The following is a 14,778-nucleotide window of genomic DNA, read 5'->3' as shown; positions in this document are numbered from 1 at the left end:
TTATAGTGACGGGTGCTTTATAAATATCTAAAAGATGTTCTCTAGTGCTGGGCCCAGCTTTGCAGAAAGAAAGGAACCATAAAAAAAGCATGATATCTTTACTATCCCAGACCTGAGCATAAGACATGTACATAAGTGGAAGATTAAGAGCATAGGCATTCCTGCCTATAAACAGCTTAACCATGTTTACTTTTGTCATGACCCCAGATTTCCTACAACCCAGTCTCAGATACTTGCTGAGACTACCAAGCTTCTCTCTAAAAAGGGGCACCCTTCACCCTACTCCCTTGTTACAAGGACCTGGTATGGCCCAGAGTGGTGGCATGAGGGTGGTCCCCTGATAGGTATGGTACCTGTTTTTTGACGGCTGCTGTAGAAACACCCTATTTCCCACAGCTCCACACCAGCCTGAATTAATAAACTTGTAATTTACTATTTACTGTTTACAATTAACACCTATGAATGAACTCCAATTTTGGCCACCTGGCAGTGTCCTTTTCAAGCCCTGTAAAGTCTTATTTTATACCCCAGTTCTTAGGCTTCCTTTTCATAAACCCTGGCATCTGATGTTTTCTCAGTCTGGTCTCACCACCACCCTCTCGGCAGCCTCTGCATCCCTGAGGTACCAGTCTCTGGAGTCTAGAGCGGCCTCTCTTGGCACCTTTAGCCAGCACGGACACCTCCAGCAGGCAAGTCTCCATATTCACCACTCCAATGGTCCTCGTCCCATTGCTGACTTTTGAACCAGCATTCTGGGGTAACTTCTAATAACCCAGTAGATCATCACAGAGTCCTTGGGTTTCAGCCACTATCTCACTTTCACCCACATATTTTAACTCCCACATATCTCATACCTAAAATAATATAATTGTAACACATACCCTCACATTCTCCACAACTTTAAACCACAGCTTTAAAGTATATCCTTTAGTCATATAACCCCATTAGACCATTCAGCAGTGCATTACACATAACAGGAAATTACAGCAAATTGAATGGATATGAACAGAAAATGAATTATACTTCACCTGAAAGACAAATGGCTATACCCCAAAACTGAACTATCTATAATTTGCCAAGAGAATGACCCATTTCAAATGCAGTCCTCAGATATTTTCTTTTCTTTCAGCAATAGTCAAAGAGCCAAGGTCCTTATTTCCAAGATATCCACTTTACCAAAGACGTCTCCTAGTTTTGCAGAATATAATATTACTACTTAATCTCTATTGGTCTTTTTATTATAATAGGATATCCAGACTTAAGTGGAAGAGAAATGAGAATAAAAAAAATTACAATGTATGTGATTCTTGTGTTAGCTTTTTCAGGACACTCCTTAAAGATGTTTTGGTAGGATCTTTCCATGAAGAAGACTTCACTTCTTTCACATAAAGATCTACTAGTCATGGATTTGGTTTATCTATATAATCCAGGTTTTGAGTATCTCCCTGCATATTCAGAATCCCAACAGCCTATGTGTTCAGATTGCACATTTGGGCTTTCAAGGTTTCCTTTTTTTTCCTCTTCATACTTAAAACTATCTTAATTGTCAGCCCGGTGCAGAGGCATTGGATTCAATAACTGATGTATTGAATAAGCTCAAACAGATCTCGGGCGAATCCAGGTGGTGGTCTATTTCTCCAGGTATCCATATAATCAATTATGGCAGTTGTTTCCCCCACTAAAATCATTAAAGTACTCTGTTTTAGTAGGGAGAAATTAATTTATCTCCCTAGAGGCTTTTCCAGTCCTGAACTAGAAGACACTGGCTGTAAGGAAGGGGACATGATGAAGCCTGGGGAGTTGTCCTGAGCCATAAAAATCCTGGCCTGTTTATGAACTCATAGATGGATCGTAGAATCAAGAAAATAAATAAAAGTATGACCACTAAGTTTGCTATCTGCATCAAGTGAGCTCAAGGTGATGTATAGCTACTGCCCTACAAAACCAGGATCCATCCTTTCTCGCGCAATTTCTGATTTTAAACTATTTTTATGAAATGTACAAATTGAGGACAGTTCTGCCACACTTGCCAAACATTTACATTCAAAGAGTAATAGAGAACAATGCAAAATATAACCTTTTATCTCCAGTAGTGATCTAGGCATTTATAGTGCACTCATCACATGGCATCTGAGCACATTCAAGAATTACATGGGTCCATGATATATTCTAATCAGTGTTGATTGAACATCTATATGGAAAACTAGAACTTACCTATGTTTTCAGGTTTTTCACTCATTACCTTTCTGACTGGAACAATAATATGCTTTAGGATAAAATCTCATAGATAGACTCTAGCATTACTGAATAAAAAGGTTGACAAAGTTTATCCATGAGATCCAAACTGAGGAAAACTATAAAAAGAAACACTCAAAGAATGTAGGACAACTCTATCTTCTAGATAGAAACAATGATGTGATAAAGCGGACAGTTTAAGCAACTTGCTTACATAAACTTATGGAGTAGCAAAATCTCCAGGTAGTTTGGGGAAAGAATTCAGCTAAATAAATCTAACCCATTGCAAATGCCAGCCAAATTGATGCTTTTATCATCTGAAGTAAAGCAATGCAATGGGTGATAAGCTTCAGTGTGAACTAATGGTGTGCTGCTAAACACGTACAGTACTTGTGAACCCTCCTGTTCAGGAGCATTCTTGTGGGTCTCTTCCAATTTCTGGTGTCTGAAGCTCAGAAATTTTCGATTTCTGTTATTCAGAACTGCTGAGCAGTCTTCTCTCCAAACAAAGTCAATGGAAATGTCAGGTGCTCAGCAGTTCTAAATATCAGGGCTTTTTTAAATTATTATTTTACAGTTGTGGTGATGCAAAGGTTCCTTATTGTTTAAAAATTTGTACAGATGCATATCTGTCAAGAAAGACAAAAATTGTTTTGATGAAAAGCTGTTATCCAATTTTCTGAATGTCTCTTTCTAAATTAAATACTGAGATCTTTTTTTTTCAGTTATGGTTATTGTTATGCCAAAAATGAGTATCAATGAAGTTTAATAATTTTAAGAGGCTCATTTCAGCTTTGGGGTTTAGGAAAAAAAAGGTTAACCTCTTAAATTTGATATTTCACATGCTTGGTTTTTATTAGTATTGATGCTCTGAATTGATGCTTTAAGAAAATATATGAATATTAACAGGACTATTGACAAGCTTATTATGGCGATACAATAATGAAAAAACCCTCAGTTAACCTCACCCATGATGAGAAACAATAGGATGGTTGATAGTCCTGTGATGATATTCATTTATTGATGTAATTTTCTTAAATCATAAATTAAGAGCACCAATGCCAATAAAAACCCTAATGTTCTAGTAAATATCAAGAGCTGTACATTCAATTTCAGCAAATAATCCAGCATCAGCATGTGGGAAACAATCATGTTAAGATGTGTTGTATTAATAAACTTCACTAATTTACTACCAAGACAAATGTGGTTTAATACATATTAATTTTTGCACAATGAAGACAAATAGGAACTGCAAATGCATAATAAAGATTAGCAGGAACAATGTTCCTCCTTTAGTAAAATTAAAAGCATTATCCTCTCAGGGGTTGAGGTACAGAGGAGGAAATGGAATTAAGTTACCTGCTATGTAAATGAAGGACTGTGCTGAGGTTTAGGATGCTACAGTACCTCCCAAATGGTGTATTGTTGATATGTCTTCATAGTTGAAATTATCCCAAGTTTTGGATCTTTAAGAGAAATAGGATGACACCATGCCTACCATCAGGGAATGCTGTTGTCACTGCCTTTCTCGTTTCCCCATGTACAAGAGAGAGATCAATCTGAATAAGTTGATAGTTGAGTGCTCAGTTCTGCAATATGCAGAGCCCATTGTGGGAGCTGCTGTGCATCCTCATCTAACAGTGAAGTTAATTTTGCAGAATCAGGCCCTAACAGTCTGAGTAAATGCATCTGTTTTTATGAGTAAGGCACAAGGAAAGTGCACTGAGAAATGTTTTAAGCCTTTCTGATGTGTGGTATGAAATACAGTGCAGATTTTTACACGGGAGCTATTTTGTCCAGTACACATTCTTTAACACTCATATAATATTTGTATTTAATCAGCCAAAATATCCAGTTAAAGGTTTGTTTTAGTTTGCAGGTTAGTAAATAGATAGAATGTGTGGTTACTAGAGCTTTAAAAATACGATAGGTTAATAAAGAAGTAAAAAGAAGGTCAAGTAAGAATAAATTTAGTTAGAAAATATGGTATTTATTGCCATAAATGAAATTACCCATCAGCTTAGTGATCTGAGTAATTGCCAGAGACAAGTCAGTCTACAGTAACCTCTGTGATAATCTATACATTAATCTACAAGTCCCCACATTTCTACTGAAAATTATTTTGTTGCATTAACATTATTAAAAATCAGACACATCTGTTTATTAATATTGTTGAGAAGATGACAAAAAGTTTGAATATAATAAAACAGTCTTGCCTCTTACCGTTCATTATACGTGGTAAAACATTTCCCTGGCTAATCTCTGCTTCAGAATTAGATACACTCTAGAGCGTAGGTTGGTTGCAAAATAATGTTTGTATCTGAGATAGCCCATCCATAGTGCATATCCTGTAAATGTATATCAAACTGAACCTCTCAAACATTTCACAGCCGAGTATCTAATCAGCTTAGCAAATCCTTCTTTGTCTGCTTTGTGCTAAAATTACCAAATAGTTTTCTTGGATTTGCTGATGAATGCAAATCCAATAAGAATGAGTCACGGGAGCTAGTAAGGTGATTTCTGAACTCCTACTTAGTGCATTCTTCTTGTGTTTTCACAACTCCAGTAGCATTGCTAAGAGAACATTTCTTGGCCGGACCAACATTAGTTGACCACATTGTTTTCAGTCATATAGTACATTTGTTAGGATATGCAGGAAAGCAGACTAATTGGTCAAACATATAAATGAAGATGCAAAAACCTTTGTTACACTGCTTAACACAAAAACTATCCACTGTCATTGATCACATAGATATTGACTTTAACATAAAAAATACAGCGACCAAGTTAATAAATGCAAACTGTAGCTTGTGTAACCCATACACCTCCTCTAAGTGTTCTCGGTGCCACTAGAGGGGACAGAACACAACACCCAGAAGGTGTGTGGGTTACACTTGTATGAAATATGGGAGTAATATGGTAATTTAGACAATAGTCACCTTCAGTGCTAAGATGATGCTGTATTGAGGGTGAAAATCACCCCTTTCTGCACAAAGGAGGAGTACTTAAGCTTGGTACAGGGGATGGAATTCAGACCAGAATTCAGACAGGTTGCAACTTAGCGTATCCCTGGATACTGCTACATGTCTGTGTATGCACACACTTGTAATACACACACACACAACTCATCAATACAATCCAGCTGTTTTCACTGCTCTGGTGCCTCAAAGCAGCCATAAATTTGTCTTAACTTCCCCCAGGAAGATTTTCACTATGTTGGGCAGTCTCTTTGTGGTGTAGAGCCATCCTAGCTGGTGTAGGGAGACATGAGTGTCTGGCTGGCTTGAAGTACCTTTGCCCCAGTCCTCACTTCCTGGCTCTTGCCTCATGTGCAGCTCTGCCAAACCAGACAATATCTCTCTCTCAGTACACTCTCTAACAAACATAAAACATACAGTGATAAAATAGCCAGATCAAAGCAAGTCCTTGGAATCCATGTTTCAAAATTTATTTGTATATAATATATGCATTTATGTGCATGATAATCTAAAAAGGGATCAAGAAGAAAGAAAAACAGAATTCATCCATTTCTGGCACTCTGCATATGTAGAAAAAAGACATGGTCTGTACTCAACAGGAGTCTACAATGCTACACACATATTTAAGAGAAAAGTGAATAAGGTCAAAATATAATTAAAATAATTGATCCTACTTTATACAATATGGACACTAATTTAAATTGCAACTTTCTATAATTTTTTTTTTACAAGAAATCCCTCTTGTATCAAAATCTCCCAAACCATAGAGTTGATTTATTACCACCTACGTTGAATCCAATCCAGTGCCCATTGAAGTCAATGGCGGGACTCCAGTGTCTGTTGGAACAGGCCCTATATACATGGAATCAAACTTTTAACATGGATGGATCTCTGTTCTGCAATCAACCCTGCAATTATTTCATCATGCATAGTACTGGGAATGCAATCCACTTATCTTTTGAATGGGATAGATTTTTTTATTTCAGTTAAGCCATGCAAGGGTATTAAACAACTGGAGCACAGTGTTATTCTTTTCACTGCTAGTGCCATTATTTATGGTCCTTGCTTCCATAAAAGAAACTCAATTATCTAAACCTGTGTTATCAGAAACTCCTTGTTATTGGAAACAGGGTAATGTTCCCAGACATCGATTCATTACATGGTTATTCTCTTGTTTATCTGAAACTTTGATTTTCAGACCTTATTTAGTGGTCCCCATGACATTTGTCTAATTGAGGCTGAACCATAAACAGTGTGACTACAAACCATGCTGAAAATTAGAGCAGTTTGCTTGATAAATCAATTGTAAATTAATATAGCTCCATTGGATCTGGCCAGATATTTGAACAATCTGCTTGGGATCCATTGCCTTTTATGCAATATTTTAAACCATAGTCAGTGTTGTTGAGCCTTTCTCCCTGAATTTGGAAGTACTTAAAATATTATATCCCAGTATTTGGTAATGACATTTTCATTTAAAGCCCTCTGATCAGTTAATTGCGGTTTAGGGTATGTCCGCTATAGGACTGCACTTTGCTTCTGGAACTAAATGTAGCATTTTTAAAATCTATTTATTTATTTAGGAAGTTTTAACAGGTTTACAAATCCTTGTCATGTAAATATCACAGACAAAATTATGATAATCACAAAAGGGAGCTTTTTTTAGAGAAAATTATACAGAAATATAATCCTCTGTATTCTGTTTAACAGGTTGATGGCAAAGCCAGCTTCTTTCCACTAGCTATCATGTTGTTTCTGGTCATTTTATTAAATTGTGCAAAACTTCTGATTATACACATTCATCACAGCATGCAGGTGTATCAAATGCTAGTGTTCAAAAAATTGGACAGGTGTGCTTGGGATTTTTTGAAGGTGAATGTACTTTATCTGAGTGCTGAATAAATGGTAGCCATTATATAAGTATCTATTTGTGCTCAGTCTATTTTGCTGGGTACACAATTGGTACACTGGTTTTCCAAAAACTACATACAACCTGTCATATTTTTTCAAAAAATTCCTCTAGTTTTAGACTATTTTTCTTCTTCCAATGAGAGGCTATCAGTAGCCTAGCAGCTGCTAGCAAACGAGATGTCAGTTCTTCATTTCTGTTTGTGTGACCATTTCCATTAGGCAGCCCCAGGAGGATTACCAAAGGATCATTTGGTAATAAATACCAACAATTTGTAGTATTGGGCTTCACATTTTTTATATTCTCTTCAAAGCTGCTGGAGCCAGTCTCAGGGCTGCTCTAACCTAGGTCTATTAGTAATTGCCCTTCAAGTGGCATTACCAGGCAGACATGCTCCCCTTCCTGGAGATAAGAAAAATGGCAGAAGTGGGCATAGACACACCTATGTTGGCTTTACCCCATCTGAGGATTCTGCCACACTGGAAGATTCCCCCTGGTATGGTAGTTTTACAGCCTTTTGCACTGCCAGAGCAATGGACATGATCTGGCCTAAAGTTAGTTCCAAATTCTGACCAGATTTCAGAGAATGTTGAATCTGGGGTTTTATCTCAGTCCATTAGAGATTTCAGTCAGCTGTGAATGTTGCAGCTCTCTGTATCTTTAAAAAATCTGAAGACAATGATCAATAATAAATTGCCAGTTGAATGCTCTGTTCTTTTAAGTAAAGTCATAAATCACTGTAGATGTAACAAGTTCTTTAACAGTCATTCAATAATGGGCCCTTTTAATTGTCTCTAAACATCTATGGTATTGAAAACTCCTATCTGCCTGTCTTAAATTCTATATGCCTTTTTTGTGTCTCTCGCATCTAATCTATGGCATTTCTATGGTGCCCACATACTCTAGTATCTGAGTGCCACCTAGTTTGCTTGTGTATGTAATCTAAATGTTGCATAAGAATTATATATATAAAACTCTTAATTAAGCCCAGTAATAAGTAAATATTTTAATGTTGAAGCATTTGACTTTACAGCTATCAAATCAGTTAAACAAATTTTATTTTTAATACTTATTTCTAATGATTTGTTTAATTGTACTTTGCAATTCTGGTCATAGCTTGACCTGCAGAGACATCTGCTGGGTGATTCCGAGATTAGAACAGCAATAGGCTCTTAGCACAGATGCTTTGTAATGAAATGCTAAACTATATTACACTGTTACACCACTACGTGGTGCCATTCATAACAAACCTTAATTTAACTTCATTCAAATTCTGTAGTGTTTAGTTTACAGCCAGCATCTGCTCAGAACTGGCAGGAGATGTTTTTCCCAGTCCAAGATAGATGGTCAACTCAAGTGATGTTCCCTCTGATGTAGAGGGCCAGTGCAAGGCCCTTTGCACCACTTAGGTGACCTGTGGGATTGCATAGGATATAGAATCATAGACTCATAGGACTGGAAGGGACCTCAAGAGATCATCTAGTCCAGTCTCCTGCACTCATGGCAAGACTAAGTATTATCAAGACCATTCCTGTCAGGTGTTTGTCTAACCTGCTCTTAAAAATCTCCAGTGATGGAGATTCCACAACCTTCCTAGGCAATTTATTCCAGTGTTTAACCACCCTGACAGGAAGTGTTTCCTAATGTCCAACCCAAACTGCCCTTGCTGCAATTGAAGCCCATTGCTTCTTGTCCTATCCTCAAAGGTTAAGGAGAATAACTTTTTTCCCTTCTCCTTGTAATAACCTTTTATGTACTTGAAAACTCTTATCATGTCCCGTCTCAGTCTTCTCTTCTCCAGACTAAACAAATCCAGTTTTTTCAATCTTCCCTCATCGGTCATGTTTTCTAGACCTTTAATCATTTTTGCTTCTCTTCTCTGGACTTTCTCCAATCTGTCCACATCTTTCCTGAAATGTGGCACCCAGAACTGGATACAATACTCCAGTTGAGGCCTAATCAGCATGGAGTAGAGCAGAAGAATTACTTCTTGTGTCTTGCTTACAACACTCCTGCTAATGATGTTTGCTTTTTTTGCAACAGCATTGTTGACTCATATTTAGCTTGTGATCAACTATGACCCCCGTATCCCTTTCTGCAGTACTCCTTCTTAGGCAGTCATTTCCCATTTTGTATGCGTGCAATGGATTGTTCCTTCCTGAATGAAGTACTTTGCATTTGTCGTTATTGAATTTCATCCTATTTTCTTGAGACCAATTCTCCAGTTTGTCCGGATCATTTTGCATTTTAATCTCAACCTCCAAAGCACTTGCAACCCCTCCCAGCTTAGTACTGTCCATCAACTTTATAAGTGTACCCCATACCTTTATCAAAATCATTGATGAAGATATTGAACCGAACTGGACCCAGAACTGATCCCTGAGGGACCCCACTTGATATGCCCTCCCAGCTTGACTCTGAACCACTGATAACTACTGTCTGGGAATGGTTTTCCAATCAGTTTTTCACCCACCTTATAGCAGCTCCATTTAGGCATAGTTGCTGGAACTATGGCTGTGGGGGGTGATGCCCGGACTTGAAATGGTGTCAGTTATATACAGGGTTTACAATTTGGTTCAATGGCTCTCAGCACCCCCATTATAAAAATTGATCCAGCACCCCTGCATCGAGGTCGTATTTCCCTAGTATGTTAATGAGAAGGTCATGAAAGACAGTACCAAAAGCCTTACTAAAGTCAAGATAGCCCACATCTATCCCTCTGCCCCCCCCACCCCCCACCAGACTTGTTACCCTGTCAAAGAACGCTATTAGGTTGGTTTGACATGATTTGTTCTTGACAAATCCATGCTGACTGGACTGTTACTTATCACCTTATTATCTTCTAGATGTTTGCAAATTGCTTGCTTAATTATTTGCTCGATTATTTTTCCAGATACTGAAGTCAAGCTGACTGGTCTGTAATTCCCTGGGTTGTCTTTATTTCCCTTTTCATAGATGGGCACTATATGTGCCCTTTACCAGTCCTCTGGAATCTCTTCCATTTTCCATGACTTTTCAAAGATAATTGCGAATGTGTGGTAATTGATGATATATGTTTGGCTGGAATGATCATGTGGATAGAATGATTAGAGGAGCCTATTCACAATCTTACCAATAGTGATATTAGTTACTGAGTCCTGTTTGATGATGATCCCATTTCTACAGCAATAAAATCAGCGAATCGATTTTTTTTGCAGACCTTAAATCTTGTTCTAAATGCAGGAAAATCATGTTAAGAATCTGCACTGACCTTGTTGTTACTGATGTTTGCTCACCTCTCTTTAAGGGTTACATACCCATTATGCCGTTTTGTGTTCACTGTGGCTCTTTGTTTGCCTACAGTAGTTCCTTTGTGTGATTCTTAATAATCTTAAATTTATTAGACACATTTTTCTTCTCAATTGCTGTTGTTCTATGTTAGACAACACATCTTTTGTCGATGTTCCTGTTTTCCTAGTTTGGTTCTTTAATATTTTGTTCTTCTGTTTGTATGAAAATGCACTACAATGTAACTGCTCAGTGTCCCAAGAGCCTAGGCTAGGACATAGGCTTGAGTAGGTTCTTTATTAATACAACTGTTATAAAATTTTATAATATTATATAATGATAGGAAACATCTTTCTGTCTCAGCTGGCCATCATCTTCTGCTCTAAGGCATGAGTTAGCAGTAGAATAGTCCTATATGGTTTGATGCCAGATTTCAGACTTTTGAACATGCAAACCAATTAGAATTAATTTGCAGGCTTTTAAACAAGTACTGTGAAGCTGGGAGTGAATTCAGAACACTGAAGCACTACTGAAGCTGGTATGCTGTTTGAATATTCCAAAAGCATACAAGTGTGCTTTGTGGATATATTCCTCCCTTATGCACAGTATGCTTTTTAAAAGAGTAGTTGTCACAGCTGATCTTCAGTGTTCTGCAGAGAACATCCTTGCACTGAAAGAGAACAGACCAGATCACCTAACAGTTCACACTGTGAAACTGCTGTACAAATGAAGATGGACTAATCTTCACAATACCACTTTCAGGTAGGACATTATTATTATTCTTTCTTTACAGTGGGAAATGCAAAGACTCAGAGAGGATAAACAGCTTGCTCAAAGTCACAGAGTGGTCGAGTGATAGAATTAGAACTCACGACAAGATTTTAAACAGCTGCTCTGTGCTTTAATCAATAGACTACAAAGCCTCTACAATACAAACTGCAGCTACAGCAGCTTGATAGTGGGCACTTTTACAATAGAGAAATGCAGTATGTTGTTATTAATAACCATATTCTGGATCAGTTCATTGGGAACCCTGGGTTGGCAGAGTTGTCACATGACCAGTCCAACTAGAAGATGACCAAAAGAGCTCCCCCTTGCCCAATCAGAAAAGAGAATCATACCTATCCATGTGCACAACATAAATTTGATCAGTCCTCGTGAGCCCTTTCTGGGACAAAGTCATTGTCTTGGGAAGAAACTCTCTCTTCTCTAAGGCTTTTGCTTGTATTTAAAAAAAAATTGAATACACATGCAAACAATCAGTCCCACAGAGGCACAAGCTACTGCTCAATATACCTTTTGGGCACTGGACAGTTGTCCATTCTGTGTTGAACCTTAACTTAACTCCTATCACATTCAAACAATCATCTTTTCTTTTGTCATGCTTTATATATTATGCTGATTCACTCTTAATGTTAACGTGCTTAGCAAACACACCAAGTGCAAGTAAAGGCACACAACACAAGTAAAAAGTCTAAAAGAGAAATTCAATATTTTAACTGGAGGTGATTACACTGAATAGTAGAACATGAGCTGGTTGATGTTTAGCTCCATCATCTTACTTATTTGTTATGCAACTTAAAAATGATAGAGGAGGGTAATTTAATTAGAAAAAATTTGATCAGGACTATAGCTGGTTAAAAAACAGGGAGAAAGCTTCATAAATCTTTAGTCAAAAATTGCCCTGATTTTTCTCCCCATATTGAAATTTTGTCAAAATTTGCAAAATTCTGATCAGTCCTAATAAAAATGTTCTTTTATATAAAGCATTTGCTACAGTGCTTGGGGTTTCCCTCTTAAGATTAGAAACACATTGGGTCAATAAGGTGTTCTTTTAAAGTTCTGACATATCCATAAGAGACAGGTTTGAAGGATATATTAAAAAAGTGTGCACGTGATAGTGATATCAAGGATATATTAAAAAAGTGTGCATGTGATAGGATATTTCTTCCCCCCCCCCAGTTATCTCAGCATGGTCAAATTCTATCACAAAGACCACAGACGGGCAGTGCAGGGAATTAAACAGTCTGTCACTCAAACTTGGGATATGGTTGTAAGTGGCAATCAACAAAACATAATTTAAAATAATATGGAGGGAAACATTATCTTATATTCATAATCTCAAAGGTGATTATATTTGCTGTTTCTCATCACATGGGCTGCTTATGGTGACAGCAAAATCCCTGCAATATATAGAAAAATGATCATCTGATAGCTTGATATGTCTCAGTTGAGGCATAGATAAAGCATTTGTTAATCCAGATCTAACGGGGATGAGTGAAATTAATTCAGCTCTGCTCTGGGCATTTATTACTGTTGTCAAAGGTACACATGCCACTTTCGCATGACAGCAATCTGGTTTTTATATATGTATTAATTATTTTCGGAATAACTCTGAACATCCATCTGTCTCTCTGTGGCTCAGCATGATACAACAGGAATTTTGGTTGACTATATTTCAATCACGTCATTCAAAACCAGTATTGATACAGAAACGTACAACACTGTGCAACTGTAGAAGCTGTAGCTGACCACTTCTCCATGAAATATCTGTGTGCAAAGTGACATGTTAAAGTAAGACTAAATAGAGATGGGCCAAGATGTGAAAACACCTAAATTTGGAGCATTGTCTCTGGATTTGAAATGTATAACTCCATCTTTCTGTGATTCTCAAGACAATTCTGTATTCTCATTATACTTGTTTCTTCCCTGGGACTGTTGCATGTACCTAGGGATGTGTGGTGCATTCTCCATCATTCAAACTGTTTAAATCAAGGCTGGATATCTTTCTAAAACACCTGCTCTAGTGCAAACAGAAGTTATGAACTTAAGGCAGAAGTTATTGGGTGAGGTTCTATGATCCGTATTATGCAAAATTACCATAATTATCCTTTCTGGCCTTCAGATCTATGTTCGCAAAACCAAATTTAGCTATAGAAGAGGCTGAGGAGAAGTTTCTCTACATGTGACAAGATATAAAGTTACTCCCTGAGTCCCAAATTTTCAGGGGTTATTAGGAGAGCCCAGTTCTCTGCTTACCACATAGGTGATCTGGGATGGGCTATAAAAGTGAAAGGAGAAGGAAAGGCTTGTGCTCTCCCTGCCCGACTTGCTGAAAGCTAGAAAGGCCTCTGGTGGTTGAAACCAATGTTTTGAGTTGCTTTGGATCTTGTTTTTTAATCTTCCTTGTGTTAATAAAGTTCAGTTTAAGTCCCTTTTCTGATGAATCAGTCAGAGCGAAGAAAGCTGTGGTTGTTTTTCAACTCTTCCTTAGCCCAAGGACAACATTTTCAAACCTGCTCCAAGATTCCATACTAGGACCAGTGTTCTTTGTTATATTTACCACTGAGCTAGAAGAAAGGGTGGATAGTGAGGTGGAAAAAGGTTCAATTATTTTATGTCATATGAGATTAATAAAGGCTAGAGAGGATTGTGAGAAATTTCAGAAGGATTGAACAATGCTAGGTGGTTGGGTAACAAGACTGATTAAATTTAATGTTATTTATATAGGACCCCACAAGCAAAGCACTCAGAGCAAAGTACCTGTAATTAAGACAAACACAGTATACTAAAAACATAATAAAATACCCACTCTAGAAGGCCTAGAAATACATAAAAGGAAATGAAGGGATGTGATTTATATACAGGAGAAAAAAGGACTGAAGGAAGGTAGGAAATGTAGAGCCAACACTTGTCATTTTAGGAACCCTTTCTGGAAACAAAACGTGAGATAATTCTTAATGGTAGGGATGGCAGAATTTATATTTTAATGTTTAATAATTTTAAAGAATCGTGTCAATGTTTATTTGTAAGCACTTTTAAAATTTTCATCTATTTAAATTTTCACCATTATGGGAAATTATCGGGGAGTGGGGGGAAGACAATAACTATTTAATGACAGTAGATGCTGAGATTCAGGAAATTAAAGCTTTTATAACCATTAAAAACACAAATGGTCATCATCAACTCTCAAAATATACAAAGTAAATATACTTAAATCAAACTCTAATAAGTTCCCAAGCAGCATTTGTCTTACTTTGCCTATCTATACATTTTGATTATTATCTATGCCAATTTGTGTGTGTGTACAGTGAAATTGACGTTTACCAACAAAAATCTAATTCTTTGAAGGCTACTTAAAAATAGGGAGAACTGCATCCTCATTTATAGCCCAATTTAACTCCCATTGAACCTCTCCACTGACTTTGGTGGGAGTTGGAACTGGTCCTTACATAGGATGAACTTTTCTCAGGATTCCTGCTCAGAGCATTGTCAAGATGATCTTCTCAGGCTCTATGAGGAATGACCGTAGGCCCAGATCTGCTAGCATCTTCTACTGATATCACATGAGTATCCCCAAAAGAATAGCTATGTTGTAAAAAAAAGAGA

At 37.3% G+C, this 14,778-nt stretch overlaps 1 protein-coding gene across 6 annotated transcripts in view; it reads left to right on the top strand.

The window, feature by feature from the left end:
* JAKMIP1 (janus kinase and microtubule interacting protein 1) overlaps nucleotides 1–14,778 on the top strand; it is a 316,709-nt gene that overhangs the window by 232,343 nt on the left and 69,588 nt on the right. The window lies entirely within an intron of this gene.

The sequence above is a fragment of the Lepidochelys kempii genome, chromosome 4 (genome assembly GCF_965140285.1).
Source record: "Lepidochelys kempii isolate rLepKem1 chromosome 4, rLepKem1.hap1, whole genome shotgun sequence".
Classification (NCBI taxonomy): Eukaryota; Metazoa; Chordata; order Testudines; family Cheloniidae; genus Lepidochelys; species Lepidochelys kempii.
This window is presented reverse-complemented; position numbering and strand designations above follow the sequence as displayed.